Source organism: Halichoerus grypus, chromosome 7 (assembly GCF_964656455.1).
Source record: "Halichoerus grypus chromosome 7, mHalGry1.hap1.1, whole genome shotgun sequence".
NCBI lineage: Eukaryota > Metazoa > Chordata > Mammalia > Carnivora > Phocidae > Halichoerus > Halichoerus grypus.
Window position 1 is genome coordinate 29,861,464 of NC_135718.1, and position 15,570 is coordinate 29,877,033.

The 15,570-nt window shown below is 39.8% G+C and overlaps 1 protein-coding gene across 5 annotated transcripts in view; it reads right to left on the reverse strand.

The window, feature by feature from the left end:
- R3HCC1L (R3H domain and coiled-coil containing 1 like) overlaps positions 1-11,639 on the reverse strand; it is an 85,284-nt gene extending 73,645 nt beyond the window's left edge. The window contains exons 1-2 of one of the 5 annotated variants that reach the window (XM_078077271.1): positions 11,522-11,541; positions 11,092-11,198 (exon numbers count right to left, since the gene is read on the reverse strand). The gene's annotated coding sequence lies outside the window, so the exon portion shown is untranslated. Of the gene's footprint in view, positions 1-11,091; positions 11,441-11,521 lie in introns of those variants that run through there. The other 4 variants (XM_036080661.2, XM_078077272.1, XM_078077270.1 and 1 more) reach the window with 4 other exon arrangements.
- Positions 11,640-15,570: the final 3,931 nt, after the last annotated feature.

The following is a 15,570-nucleotide window of genomic DNA, read 5'->3' on the forward strand; positions in this document are numbered from 1 at the left end:
GAAAATGAATCATTTTTATGTCTTTTACCAAAAATAATCTATAGAAATTAAAGGGATAGCCTGCAGTCAAGGGAGGCATGACATTCTTCCTTTACCCTCTTCCTTTACCCTCTCTTCCATTACCCTCTCTGCAGACCCATATTCAGTTATTGTTTTTGAGCACCATATACTGTTACTTGCCTTTCATGTATTAAAATTATAATGATCATGTAGTATCATTTCACATAAAAATACTGCAGTTAGTCTTATCAAATCCTTTCAGCCCTGTGGGTTAAGAGAGCGGAATGGACATACGCATATAAATTTGCTTCTTTACAAAATCCTATTAACATAAAAGTTTGTTTGGTTTTTTTTTAACATACAAATCAACAAGGATGGAAAGAGGAGAAAAGAGTAACACAACTTTGGAAGTTGGAACATATACAGGTATTTACAGCAGGTCCTGGAGAGCCAAATCCCAATCCAGCAGTAGAGAAAGCTGAGACCCAACCCAATTTACAGCCAGCACCACCTGTGGAATTGGAAGTGAAATGGAGACTGTTTGAGGAGAAGTTAGATCCTTAGATCCCCTTCTCCCCCTTGAAAGAAAACTTGAGGTTATCTCTGCAGAATGTAAAAAGGATGATCTCTAGGCTGACTACAAAAATGCAGAGGTCTTTCAAACAGGGTGATTAAGGGAGCATGTTAATAGCTAAGATCTATGTTCCCCACCCCATCCCCACATACCAGCTCCCCAAAAAATGCAAATTGTAGATTACAAAGACCTCCAAATACCTACAAATACCCAGCACTACATAAAAATAGACAAAGACCCCACACCAAGGCACATCACTGTTTAATTTCATACTGGGTGCAAAGCAGAGACTCTAACAAGTTTCCAAAGAGTAGGTCCAAACAAAAGAAGAGGATTTGCGTTTGCTGAGGACTTCTCAACAGCAATAGAGGACAAGGAGAAAAAACTATGCATTCAAAATTCCGAAGAAAAACACTTCCAATCTAAAATTTTACACTCATCCAAACTATATTCATCAAATGTGAGGACAGGAAAAAATAAAAGACACTTTGACATGGAAAGGCTCAAAAAATTACCTCCCACATATACACTTTCTTAGAAAATTACCGGAGGACTGAAAACTTAAAATTCGAACAAATTCAAGAAAAGACGGACTGTCTGTAGCCATGGTAAATTGCCAGGAGTACCAGTTTTAAATCCATTCAATTGATAAGGACAACTTAACACAGCAGGCACTCTTTTACAAGCCAAACAATCAGGGACAGATTCACTCCAATAAATACACTCCCAAGTGCCAACCAATGAACAACGTCACCCAAGTAACCATGCTTCTATAGATCATGTTAACCCACTTCCACCTCTTAAAATCCTCCAATCCCTGAACTCCACCCTCCCCAAAACCACTATGTAAGATTAACAATCCTCTTTGTTCAAGGAGATTGTGCCTGATGAGATATTCTAGATAGGGTGTGATGGTCTCATCATCCTTTGACACCAAATGAAGAAACAAACCAAAACAAAGAAAGGCATGGGGTCTGGAAAACAAGATATCCAACACAAGAGAAAAGTGAAGGAATATCAGTGAGTGGACATTCCAGGATTCCAGGATGCAAACTGCACCAAAAGTAGAAGGCAACCGGTTCAGACTGAAGCTATGTGACAGAGTCAGGCATGTTGAAGGTTTGTCATCCCCATGTTCTCTGCCACAGTATCATCTTTTTCATCCAACACAACTACTAGAGGATGTGCTCTACCTAAGCAAGAGGGTAAATGAAGAATAAGGAAGATAAGAGTTATAATACTGGGAATCAAACTGAAAAAGAGAGAAAAGTCTAAAGATAACAAAGGGAAATCTTCCCAGGAAAAGAGCTGTGAAGTAGGCCCAGATAGTTAGGCCCAGATAGGAGGACAATGAAGGTCTCCAGAAGAGAAGTTGCCAAAAAAATTTTTTAAAAGGAAAGAAGATTGGAACTGACAGATTACTGTGACTGACCTTGTGGAAAACTGCACTGAGAGGCTACTATTTCAGACACTATCAGAAAGTAAAATTTGCACAGGCATAATAATGTAAACACAACATTAACTATCTCATTTAACCGAATATTATAACTAAATTAGGAAGCTAGAGGAGAACAGTAGTGGTGATGGTGGTTTAAGAACAGTACAGCTTTCTCTACCATAACAGAGACTCAATATATAATGAAAAAGGACAGCATTGCACATATATTATTTTGAAACATGGAGATACATAAATGCCAGAAGAAATAGCTTAAGGAGCTGAAAGTGGTTACCTTTAGGGAGGAAACTAGAGAGCAGGGGGATTCACTATATTTTGTTATAAATCCCTTTTTTACTATTTGACTTTTAAAACTTGTCTATTTTAAACTGTATGTCTGTTGATAAAATACAAAAAACAGCAACTGATGAATTTCTTATCTTAAATGTATTGTTCATCATTCAAAAATATATAAATAAAATATTTTCAATTGAAAGGAATAAAAAAAAATCCTAGGGAAAAAAGTTCTCCCCCCCCCCTTTTTTTGGAAGACCTTCATATTTCCAATACTGAAAGAACACAAACACACAAAATATAGAAGCTTTAAAAATAAAAAAAATCTTAAAGCAAATAATTACCACTTGAGTGGACAGAATTCAGTAATTATAATACTAGAAACATTGTAGGTCTGATCTTACTTACAAATTCATTAATGATCAGGAGAGTGCAAATAACACATTTAATTAAATTTGCTCATTTATCTATTTTGGGAAGTACGATTAACAGCAGTAAAAGAGAGTAGTAATATAAAAGGACACAGATGGATTAAAACACTGCCCAAAACAACCAAAATGGAGAGTGGATGGAAAGCTAAGTAAAATTATGGGCTTAAAACTACAAAACAGAAATACAGAGGCTTATTTACCATCACTTTACTGCACATTGTTGCCATATAAAGTAATTTAGGCCAATGCCAAGGTTAAATGAGGAAATATATAAAAACACCCACACATTATGTATTGGTATACACACATACATACATGTACATACAAATAATTTTTTTCCTTATGAGACTGATAATCCTTATTAAACAAGGATTCGTGAAGGATTACACCCTAAAAACAAAGTACTATTGACACAATCTGACAAGAGTGGTTTTATATTCGCAGTTTTCATAAGTATAGAAACTCTGTCAAGGATTACCAATAATGACAAACTGTCCTAAAGGGAGAATTAACTCGGTTATCTACCCTATATTCTTCATCTAGCTATATTTGGATTATCCTCATTGTTCCTGTTCTTTACGCCCAGGCACTGACCACTCAAAATAGTCTCCAAATCCCAACCTCTCCAGCAGGAAGGTGTGGCTAAGTGATGAATTTTCACCAATGGAATATGAGAAGTGGCACATGTAACTTTCAGTAAATACCCTTAAAGGGAAGGAGATGTATTCTCTTCCTCCTTTCTGATGGTTGGAATGTGAATGAAACAGCTGGAGCTCCAGTAATTATCTTAGACCATAAAGTGACTTTGGAAAAGAACAGAATCCATGCACAAAAGAGCAGCAACATGGGCGCCTGGGTGGCTCAGTTGGTTAAGCGACTGCCTTCGGCTCAGGTCATGATCGTGGAGTCCCTGGATCGAGTCCCGCATCGGGCTCCCTGCTCGGCAGGGAGTCTGCTTCTCCCTCTGACCCTCCCCCCTCTCATGTGCTTGCTCTCTCTCATTCTCTCTCTCAAATAAATAAATAAAAAATCTTTAAAAAAAAAAAAGAAAAAAGAGCAGCAACATGACACCATGACAAACCAACCATACCAGCCCTAGACTACTTTTGGATTCCTGACATTAAGAGAAATACATTTCTATGATATTTAAGTCTCTGTTACTTGGCTGCAACCAAATCTAATCCTAATTAGTATAACCTCTACTACTAAGACCCACTCCTAGTTTTCGTTCTTTCTCTGAACAATCTCCACCTGCTCCTTTGCCAGCCCCTTTTCTGTTTCCCAAACCCTTACCACAAGTATTCACCAATATCCCACCCTTGGTCTTTTCCACTCTTCTCCTAGGCCAAAATTCTAAAAAACCAAACAAAACCAAAAACAAAAAACAAAGTACACACACACACACACACACACACACACACACACACACACACACACTGTATGTCAGGTCTTTTATTTGTGCTCTAGTTTTATCTCCAGCTGCCTATCATTTCACTTGTATAAGACATAACTAAACAGGAACATAAGTGATTTTTAAAACAAACAAAATAGATAAATACAGTAGTGATGGTAGCAATAGCAGTGGTTGTTGTGACGCTAATGAATAGCTAATATTTACTGGGCTCTTAATATTTGCCACGCACTGTTCTTAGTATAAGAGCTAATCCTGACAAGAATTCTATGAAGTAAGGAGTATTATTACCGTACCCATTTTAAAAAATGAGGAAACTGAGCCCCAGACAAATTAAATAACTTGCTCAAGACACATAACTAATGTACCAAAGAGATCATTCAAACCTAGGCTTTCCAGAACCTACCCTCTTAACCACAGTACACTAGCACTTTATTCTAAGGATGCCATCACAGCTTCAGACTTTTTAAGTTTCTCAGCAACCACACTACAATCATTTACACATCCACCATGGTAATAAATTTTATGCCTTTACATTTTTAGAAACTGTCAAATATCACTTAGCAATCAGTAAATAAGATGAGTGATCGAGCTAGAAAATACTCTTTTGAAGACAAATGATATGATCATCAAGTAATAAGACTGGTTTTCTTGTATGACTCTACTGGTTCTGAAAGCAGTTTCAAAAGACAAATTCCAAAGAATATTTATTTGCTAAAATAAATGCATGGCCTCAAAAACAATTTAAAAAGAAGAGCATTCATTTTTAAGTTCTTTAGTTTTAAAGCACCAGATTTTTTTAACTACCACTCAAATTATCTAATACCTAAAATTTGTATTAGCACTTGAACTCACTATCTCTCTCCCTAGGCCTATCTGAGCTCCTTTCCCAATGACACGATCAATTACACCACAATATACTTGCTAGGTCAGGCTCAAAACTTTGAGGTATCCTGATTCTTCCAGCTCTTCCAAACCCATGGTTACTGTTCTTCCTCCACAAGAGCTATCATGTTTTGTTTCCACATTACCCCACCACTGTCCTATTGAAATACTCTCCAAAAACTCTCAACTTTGTGGTTATCCCACAAAGCTACCAGGACCTTTCTCGCTGTTTTCATCATATGACTTTCAACAGAAGTACCATCACCTACAGGACCAAATCTATATTCTTCAGCCTAGCCTTCAAAGCCTTCCATTAATTCTTCCTCATTATCACACACATATAAACCTAACAAGTCACATCTCTTTACTATTCATCCTCAGTAAAAATCATACCTTTCATTTGTGCAATACTGTTAACATTCCCTTTTTGTCTCACTCAACTCACATATTGTACTCATTTTTGCTTCTAACTTCTCATCGCTCCTCTCTGTGTGGAATTTTCTTGTCCTCTCCAGTCAATCTGTTACTCTATCACTTCCTTTAAGATCCTCCTCTTCCTTGAAGCCCAAATAACCTCACAGATACTGCTCTATTTTGTATTCCCCAACACAAGGATCATCCAGTAGCAGAACTAGAAGAATCTCAAAGACCGACCAGACTAGGTCTTCTTCTGTGTATGAGTGATTTTCTAAGGAAAAGGTTAACTTTCATCAGATAGTTGTGTCAAATACCTCAGAAAGTTTGTTGGACAGCTGCCACAATGAAAGCCCAGAGAGCCTACAACTTGCCCTGCTTTTCAGTTTGGCAATGGTAAAGCAGAATTGGAACCTATCTTCTAATTTCCCACCCAAAATGAATACAAATTTAAAGATCATTGCCCAGAATATATAATTCATGCTAGTTCTAGAAATTGTGCTAAACACTATTCATAAACATGTTACTTTTTTTCAATCAGGATACAGAATTTATATACAATAGCAAGAGATTCCAATTTAAGTGTGTCTGTGTTACATTAATAAACATACACAGGAAACAGAAAGGAAGGAAATAATCCAAAATGTTAACAGTTACTTCCAAATGGTGAAAATACAGGTATATTTTCCAAATCCTCTGTAACGAGCACATATTGAATATATAATAATAGTAATAAGAAATACTTACAAAATGAAAACTGTATAACATTATAAAGTCAAAGATAAATTCCTTGACTGTGAACTCAAGTGTCAGAAGCAAAGAAAAGTTTCAGGCTACCCAAGGAAACAAACAAGAAGCACAATACAAAAAAAGAAACACTATGGCAAGCAGGGAAAGAAAAGCAATGTCACATTAACAACAGTGGTGGCAGAAACCAAGAGATACATGGCTCATGGGGCTTGTCAACTCCAGTACTTAATAAATCATTGGTTCTCACACTAGAAGAGTCAAGAGGCCAAAAAGGTCACTGGAAACTCTGAATGTACTGAAAGATGGTCACACTGAGTTTGAAACTGTTATTTGGGATGGTTGTAGAGAATTACCAACCACATAAACAAATCAAGGCTATTTATTTTCCTCTGGGTCTTTTCCTAAAATAAAATGTAAAATGAAAGCACAAAAGGTCTGAAAAGATTCACAGAATAAAAAAGTTTAGAACCACATATAGGCTAATAAATTCATTTTTCCTAGCACTAGGTTTTTAATTCCAGTCCAAAATCCCTTATCCAAAACTCTCAGGGTCAGAGAGGCTTCAGAACTCACAAATTCATGTATGAGTTTGTGTTCCTCTCTTAGACTGTGCCTTTCAGTCAGTTTCTTCCCCGCAGCTACCCATCCATCCCATTTCCAAATCATTCTTGTTACCTTTTCCCTCTGATCTTTGTAAACAAGCAGGATTGCTATTATTATTCCTATTTTACAGATAATAAGGAAACACAAACTGGACTACTGGTATAAATTTGAGAGCTTAGGATTTAAATCCAAATGCTTCTCTTCGTTCTTAAAAACTCTTCTGGTATTCCATGGCAAAGAACTTGAAACAGCCCAACTACAAGCCAATATTAAAATTACGTATATTCTTTTCTAAGAAGCAAATCTCCTATTAAGGAGTGCCACATACCTTTTGCCCCTATTTTTGCCTCTGTGCCAAGTTAAATGGTCAGGAGCTGTCACAAATCAATAGCATTATATTCACAGGTTAACCTGTGTTATTTGGGAACCTCACAATACTAAACACCAGAACCTGCTGTTTCCAACAGTGCTTCTCTGCTTTTCTATTTTTATCCCTAGACTGAAAACAGCCATGTTTGACATAAAAAGAAAAAAAAGATACAAGAGGGACAACAAATATTAATAAAACTGAAGAGTGAATTTGAAGAATGGAAAGCTATATAGAAGACTAGCATAAGACAAGTGAAAAATGCACACCACAGACTGGGAGCAACTGGTCTATGTTTTATTGAGAGAGGAGAAAACCCTCTTCCCAAATGCAGGCTTATAGCTTGCTGAGCAACACCCTATAACTTCTCTTCTATCTAAAGCTCTGACAACTGGAATTTCTCTGTAATTCAATAAACTCTTACGAGTTACATGGGCTTCATCCATCCTGCTGGGCTCATTAACGGGGAACTCTAAATGTTTTCTCCACTAGCTAAGAGCACATTTTCTGGTGGGTGGCATAGAAGGAGGGTTCTCTTTCAAGATATGAATAACCTAATTCCATTTCTTCTCACTTCTCCTATGAGTAGGAAATCTGCAACAAATACCGTTCAACAACTAAAAGAAATGTCTGAATTATAACTCTGGTTAGTGGTTGTCAAAGATCATCCTAAAGTGTGAGAGTTAGTATATTTATATAGGATTACTAATAAAAGTCTATACTTTTACTTCTGGCACTAATTCATTTAATTCTATTATGTCTAATGAGTGCATGAGTGCTGAATCAACAACATACCAGTTTTATCATTCATTCTGGTGAGCTATTTTCTGAGTAGTTAGCTTATGGAGCTAATGAGGACAGGGTCATAGATTCAAACATGCTGGCCAATTAGCTTTGCCGTGTTTCAGGGTTCCATGGTCAAAGTCAACAACCTTAACCTTGGCTAACAACAACAACAACAAAACCCACAAAAATCAAAAAACAAAACAACAACAAAAAAACTAATCACGTGAAGCATTAAGGGAGTGAACATAGATGTATTACCAAAATCAATGACTAACAGAAAAATGTAATAAAAAATGTTAAAGAAATAATAACAATCTACCTTTTGCTAAGCCTGGTTAGTATGTGCCTAGTTCAAATAATTTCTAATCTTTTCAGTCATATGGCATTGGTATTACTATCCCTGTTTGACAGATGATAAGAAAATGAACTCGGAATGATAATACGAACTGAAGTCATAAATTACTATTAAGTAGTGGAGCCTGGATTCAAAACTTGATCTAACTCCAAAGCTTAGGTTATTTCCACAATACCATATAGTCTCTCGAGAGTGTGCCTTAGGGACATAGGACAATCAACAAAATGTTTTTATTCAGAACTATTCAACACAGTCATTATTAACTGAGCATATCTACTACATACACTTAGATGCTACAGCTGAGAATGAGTCTACCTTCCAAAACTTCTCTAAGTAAAAAAAGCCAATGAACAAAAGTGTTTAAAACAAAGGAGAAAAACATATTATATAGCACACAAAGTAAATTTTAATGAAGTGACTTTTGTCATAGCCTTGTATAAAAGTCTACAGTGAAAAAATAGTTATCTTGCTGATTCATAACTAAAAGTAAGAATGAGGGGTGCCCGTGTGGCAGTCCTACTCTTGGTTTCAGCTCAGGTCGTGATTTCAGGGTCGTGAGATGGAGCCCTATGTCAGGCTCCGTGCTGAGTATGGTGGAGCCTGCTTAAGATTCTCTCTCTTGCAAATAAATAAATAAATCTTTAAAAAATAAATAAATAAAAGAAAGAATGAAATTGGCAAGGCAGAGCCAGAGGATACCACATCAAAGAAAGTGAAGGAAGCATTTCCTAAGTATCTGAGTCTGCAGATACCTTCTAGTCAACACCCATTTGTAGGAACTAAAAATAAACATTTCAATTCTTAAACCTAAGATTTTGCTTTGACCAACAAATCAGTTTTCTCTATTAGACTTTCCTTCTTGGTTTCTCTAAACTCTCACTCCTTGCAAATGCGCATACACCAATGTCACTAAGAGTTTTCACCTTCAAAAAATGAGGTCACCAAGCCTTCTGGAACCTACCCACTAAGCTAACTTTTAGAGTTGAAGAGTCTGACTTAAAAAAAAAAAAGGCAGGGGTGAGGGGAACGACAAAAAATGCTCTACAAAACTCTGTCCTAGTCAACAGTTAATATCTAAATCATAAACATAATTATTCTACTACAAGTTACAATGTGCAGACAGAAAACCACATTCTTACTACAGGTTACAAGTAAAACACCAGTCCAAAGCACATCCTGACAACAACCTTTTCACAACGGCATCTGGAAACCTCTAAAAGCAAAAAATGACATAATATAATCTTTATATAAAGTTCAATTGCTAAAAAACACCCTGCAATCTGAGTACTTCTATTTACAGTATTTTTGGGTTTAAGATAGCTACCTCATTTTACAGGGAAAAAAAAAGAATCTCAAGAAATACATAATCTAAAATTATCATTTTTGATCATCATCATAGTCAACAATTCCAATAGCAGTAAAATAACGAGCACTTACTCCAGGAACTACTAAACTCCTTATACTCAATCTCATTTAATCCTTATAGACACCTTGTAAGGTAAATGTTATTATATCTATTTTAGAGACTAGTAAACAGGCTTAGAGAGGTCAACTAATCTGCCAAAAGTCAAAGCAGAAGTCACAGAACCAGAAGTTGAACACAATTTGTTCAATTTTGTACATTCAACTAATTCACTATACCGCCATCCTGTTTTTTGAACCGCATTTAAGCATTTTTCAACCAATGATTTCAGTATAAATACAGGATTACCTAATTACTACACCTTCAAACCCGTAAAAAATTGATTGTAAAATCCCATTCTCAATAAGGGGGAAATAAGACAAAAAGCCACCTGCTTAGAGTCTCAGATCTTAATTGCCAGAAGACTAGGATGGGGGCTATTTATATTCTGAATTCTAACTATGAGGAAACAGAGTTCTAGCACATATACCTAGGATAGGTGAAGGTAAACCCAATATTTCAGCTAGTATGCACACAAGGTTAGTGGGATTGTGTTAGAGCTAGATTTAGCACCAGCTGTATCTGAAAAGGGGGAAAAAACACAAGACCTGCTGGAGACAGGCATTAGGTTAGCACCACAACTGAGGAACATTAAGTGCTGAGATACTTGTACTTGTGTAATGAAGGAAGGTTGTAACAGAGCAAAAGGGGTAGACAGGTGGGTATGTTAGGGGAAGGGAAGTGTCCAAATTCTGGGGGACCTTAAAATCCAGATGAAGTTTAAAACTGACTCCACAGGTGCTAGAGCCTTCATGTCACCTCTTCAACAGGAACATGGCTTAAGAATGTTTGTATGGCTTGTACTCCTTTCCTAAGACACTTCCACCTATTTATTAACTCATTTGATTTTCACAAAGACCGTGGTCATATTTATAATCGAGTTCATAAAGACAGAAATGCGGTTTTAAACTACAACTGACCTACACTCAAGACAGAAGGATAGTGAGGTTGTATCTGATACATGCTTTCTCACATATATCACATCTGTTGAACTCCCCAACACTGAAAGGCAGGCAGGCCAAAGACTATTATCCCCATTTTTCAGATACAGAAACCGAGGCTGCAGTAAACGGGCTACAAAAGATCACAAGCCCAGCAAGTGGCAGACCTGAGACTCCTAGGACATTAGACTACAAATCCTATGCTTCTTCCCTTTCTCAACTCTGAGAGGCGGCTTTATTGATAAAGAAAACTTTTAATAATCGGACTTGGGGTTTTCCGAGGGCCGCCCAAGAAAACCAGGAAGTACATCCTCCCGTAGGGACAGCTCACTCCCAACCCACAGCCCATAGCCCGGGGCCCCCGGCCAGCCGAGCGGACTCACTCGAAAGGCTCGCAGCCCGGAAACCGCCAGCCGCCCCGGGGTCTTCTCGGTGGCCTACAGCCCCATACCCCCGAGGGGGGGGTTCCCTCCACGGACCCGCTCAGTACCTGTTGAAACCCGGGGAAGAAATGTCCTCTCCACAGAGAGTACTTGGGAAGAGGGCCCAAAGCGGGCACGCAGCCCCTAAGACAGCAAAAGGGCCTCGGAAGAACCCCGCAACCCAGGGCCCGCAAGGTCGAAGGGCGGCAGCCTCCCAGTAACCTCCGCCCGAGGCGGAGACCCGCCCCTCGCATCACGTGAGGGAAAAGAAATACCGGTAACAAACAAAAGGGGAAAGGAAGTCTTGTCCAGAGTGGGGAGAAGTGGGAGCGACCAGCCCGGCTAGGGGTGTGGAGGGAGGGAGGGACAAGGACGCGGGATCGCTAGTTACCGGGGGCGCCGTCGCTCTCTGCTTCCGCCGCCTCCTCGAAGCTCTTACTCTTCCGCTCGCGCCGCTGGGGCGCGCGCCAGGCCTCAACTCCACCCCCTTTCGCGCCGCGGGGCCTTCTGGGGACTGTAGTCCCTCCAGGCCGGTGCTGCGCGGGCTACTTCCCGGTCACGTGGGGGGAGGATTGGCAAAAACTGCGGGGACGGGAAGACGTTTGCGCTCATGTCTGCCCACTCTCCCCGCTTCTTCTCAGCTCAGACCGCCTCTCTTCTCGCTCGGTCACACCATCCCTCCTTTTCCTTTCACAGCCAAGTTTTTTTAAAAAGGCAATCTAACTCGTCTCCGCTTCTTGCTGCGTGCTCTGCCCTGCAGGTTCTGCCCCCCAGAAAATGCCCTTGTTGCCAATCATTATCCTCATTGCCAGACTCACGGAAGGAATTTTCAGGTCTTCTAACTTAACCTCTAGGCACCATTTGAGGCTGTTGGACATTCTTTATCACTTACTTTCTATGTTACTACCTGCATTTTCCTTCTTCTCAGGCCATCCTCAGTCTCCTTCAAGATTTCTTTTTTTAACCCATCTCTTAAATATTAGTGTTCTCCAGAGTTCTTGGCAATGGAATGAAGGTTGGGGGGGGGGGGAAGGCTGAGCGCCACATTTGTATTCCCAACTTCATAGAGGACCCCTCCTCATCCATGTCCCACAGGCATCTCAAATGTAGCAATTTGACAAGGGAACAACCCTCTACCCCCCATTCACTAATAGTCACTCCAACCTCCAACCTAGATTCCTCCTTCTCTCACTTCCTCTTCCACCCATGCCCAAATGGTCACCGAATCTTACAGAGTCTATTTCCCAAGCATCTCTTAGATCTGTTCTCTCTTCACACCCGCTGCCAGTGATTTAACTCAGACCTGCATCATTTCTTGCATTGGCTTCCTTACAGGTCTCAGCATCTCAGCACCTCTGTGTAGTCCTCCCTACTGCCATCTGGGCCATTTGTGCAAATGGCAGATTTAATCATGTCATACTTTTGGTAATATCCTTTAAAGAATTCACTCGATTGGATTTGGGGAGAGGTGTGGAGGTGAATCCCTTAGGCAGCTTTTACAAAACAAGAATGCCAGACCCACTACTCCCCCACCATCCCCATCCCATATTGTGGTTAGGAGGTTCAGAGAAGGGAGACTTATTTTAGGGTAGGTGGGCATAGGCAAATTTTAAAGGTTCCCCAGGTGATTGACTCATTAAACAAGGTTTTTTTTTTTATTGCCTACTGTACACTAGGCATTGTGCTGGGCACTGAGAAAAGACTAGTGAACGAGATGATCCCTGCCCTCATGGAGTTTACATTCTCTTGAAAGAGACAGATATTAATCAAATGATTACATACCAAAAAACAAAACCAACAATAATAAACAAAGCCCGCAATTACCAGCTCTGATAAGAATTATGCAGGAAAAGCAACCAATCCCTTTCCCTTCCCCTCTGCCACCGCCTCCAGCCCAGGGTGGGAATCAGCATATGTTCCTGGGTCTGTCAAACTAAACCTGTTCAGGAGCTAATCTCCTCCCACTCCCTCCCACATACATCTAGACTTACTAGACTCCTGGATTGCACTTGCACTCTCACCTTTGCAAAAGCTGTTCCTCTATTCTGAAAACCCTTCCCCTTCACCCTTTACTAGTTTCTATCCTGTCTAATTCTCCTCTGTTGGACTAAAAACAAACCCAATAGAACACCAGCACATGGAAGGATTTTCTGAGGATTGTGCTGAGTCAGCTGATAACTCCCAGGCAAGCAGAGGGGAAGTTGAATGTGGGCTACTGGGAGCAGGGCTACATTAGCCAGTTTAGAAGCACAGGACTCTGAAAAACAAACTGAGGGTTCTAGAGGGGAGGGAGGTGGGGGGATGGGTTGGCCTGGTGATGGGTATTAAAGAGGGCATGTTCTACATGGAGCACTGGGTGTTATGCACAAACAATGAATCATGGAACACTACATCAAAAACTAATGATGTAATGTATGGTGATTAACATAACAATAAAAAATTTAAAAAAATAAAAATAAAATAAACTCATAGAAGCAGAAAAAAAAAAAAAGCACAGGGCCTGAGCCAACATACCCATCCTTCACAACACAGATCAAGTGTTGCCTCCTCCAGGAAGGCTTTGCTGAGCTCCCCCAAGAAAAACTACTGCCTCTTTCCTGGGTATTCATTGCACCCATGCCGACCTCTCTTCCAGTGAAATGCTAGACCCGGGTCACACCAGGTTTGAAGAGCCAACTGTTAAATACTAAGGAATTTTGCAAGTCAGTTTCTAAACCATTGGTAGCTTGAAATCAGCTGTGATGGGAGTATTTACGCCACCATGGAAATAAGCAAATGACAAATCATGGCCTTTGGGGGGTTTTTTGGAGAGTCAGTTTGCCAGCACATCACTGCCTTTATCATCTCATGCATCCTACATTGTTATGTGGTGATGACTCCCCTATTAGATGAATTCCTTGTAACAAATTCATTTAGCAAATATTTATTGTTATTTATTACTATGCACCAGAGACTAGCAAGATGCTGAAGGGATATACAGTGGAGAACAAAAAAGCATAGTCCCTACTGTGAAGGAGTTTGCAATCTAGCAGATAAGACAGAAAATAAAGACCTCGATACCTACAAATTGAGCTGGGCTGCTTTGTGACAGAGTGTCCTGGCAATGAAGGGTACAAGACAGAGAACACGACACTACTTTGACAAGGTGGTCCAAGAAGGCCTCCCTGAGGAGATGACCATTTCCACTGAGTACCAGAGGGTGAGAAAGAGATGGTCAAGGGGAAAAGTGTTCCAGCCAAAGGGATACAAAAGAAAGGTAGGCTGTTTGAAGGACAGAATTGTCAGTTTTGGTGGGATGGTATGATGATTAATTGTGTCAAATTGACTGGGCCACAGGGTGCCTAGATTCAACATTATTTTGGGTGTGTCTTCAAGGATGTTTCTGGTAGAGATGAGCATTTGAATTGGTGGACTCAGTAAAGTAGATTATTCCCCCCTCCAGTGTGGTGGGACATCATCACATCTGCTAAATCCCTGAATAAAACAAAAATCAGGGGAAGGGAAGATTCATTCTCTTCTTGCCTATCTGTTGAGCTGAGACATTGGTCTGTTGGTCTTCTCCTGTCCTTGGACTGGGATTCACATCATTGGCTCCCCTGGTTCTCAGGCCTTCGGACTCAGACTAGAATTACACCACTGACTTTCCTGGGTCTCCAGCTTGCAGAGGGAAGACTGTGAGACTTCTCAGTCTCTACAATCACATGAACCAAGTCCTCACAATATAAAAAATGTATAAGTCTCATACACGCACACACACACACACACAAACAGGAGATAGATACAGAGATAGAGATAGAGTGATAGATCAATCGATCAATTGATAGATAGATATCCTATTGGTTCCTATTTCTCTGGAGAACCCTGACAAATTCAGACAGTGTGGGTTTAGTGATGCAGATGACAAGAAGAGGTAATTAGAACCAGGTGTGCATAGCCCTGAGGCCACAGTAAGGACCCTGGATTAAATTATAGCCACCAAAAGGTTTAAACAAGGGAATGATGTTATCCGATTTACATTTTGATATGATCACTCTTGGTTTTGTTTGGAGGACCACAGTAGAAGTGGGAGCACATTTGTGGCTGTAGTCAAGGTAAGAAATGATGAAACAAAGTGCCGGACGTGAAACAAAATGGGTGGATTTAACAGGTATTTTGCAGACTGAGTCTACAGGACTTGCTATAGATTGAAGGTAGGGGACAATGGGCTGGTGAAGGCAAAGAGGACGCAGGGACAGAGGTTGTTCATATTCATCTCCATATAACTCAACCCCTAGAATAGCGCCTGGCACATAATAGGTGTTCAATAACTGTGTGTTAAACAATTTTATCCATTCTACGTGCTAAGCCCTGTGCTCTATCAATGCCACATCTCTTCGTATAGGGCCTCCAATAGCCCAGATAGTACCTCTGTGCAAATTAGAAAGGGAAAAAAAAAAAAAA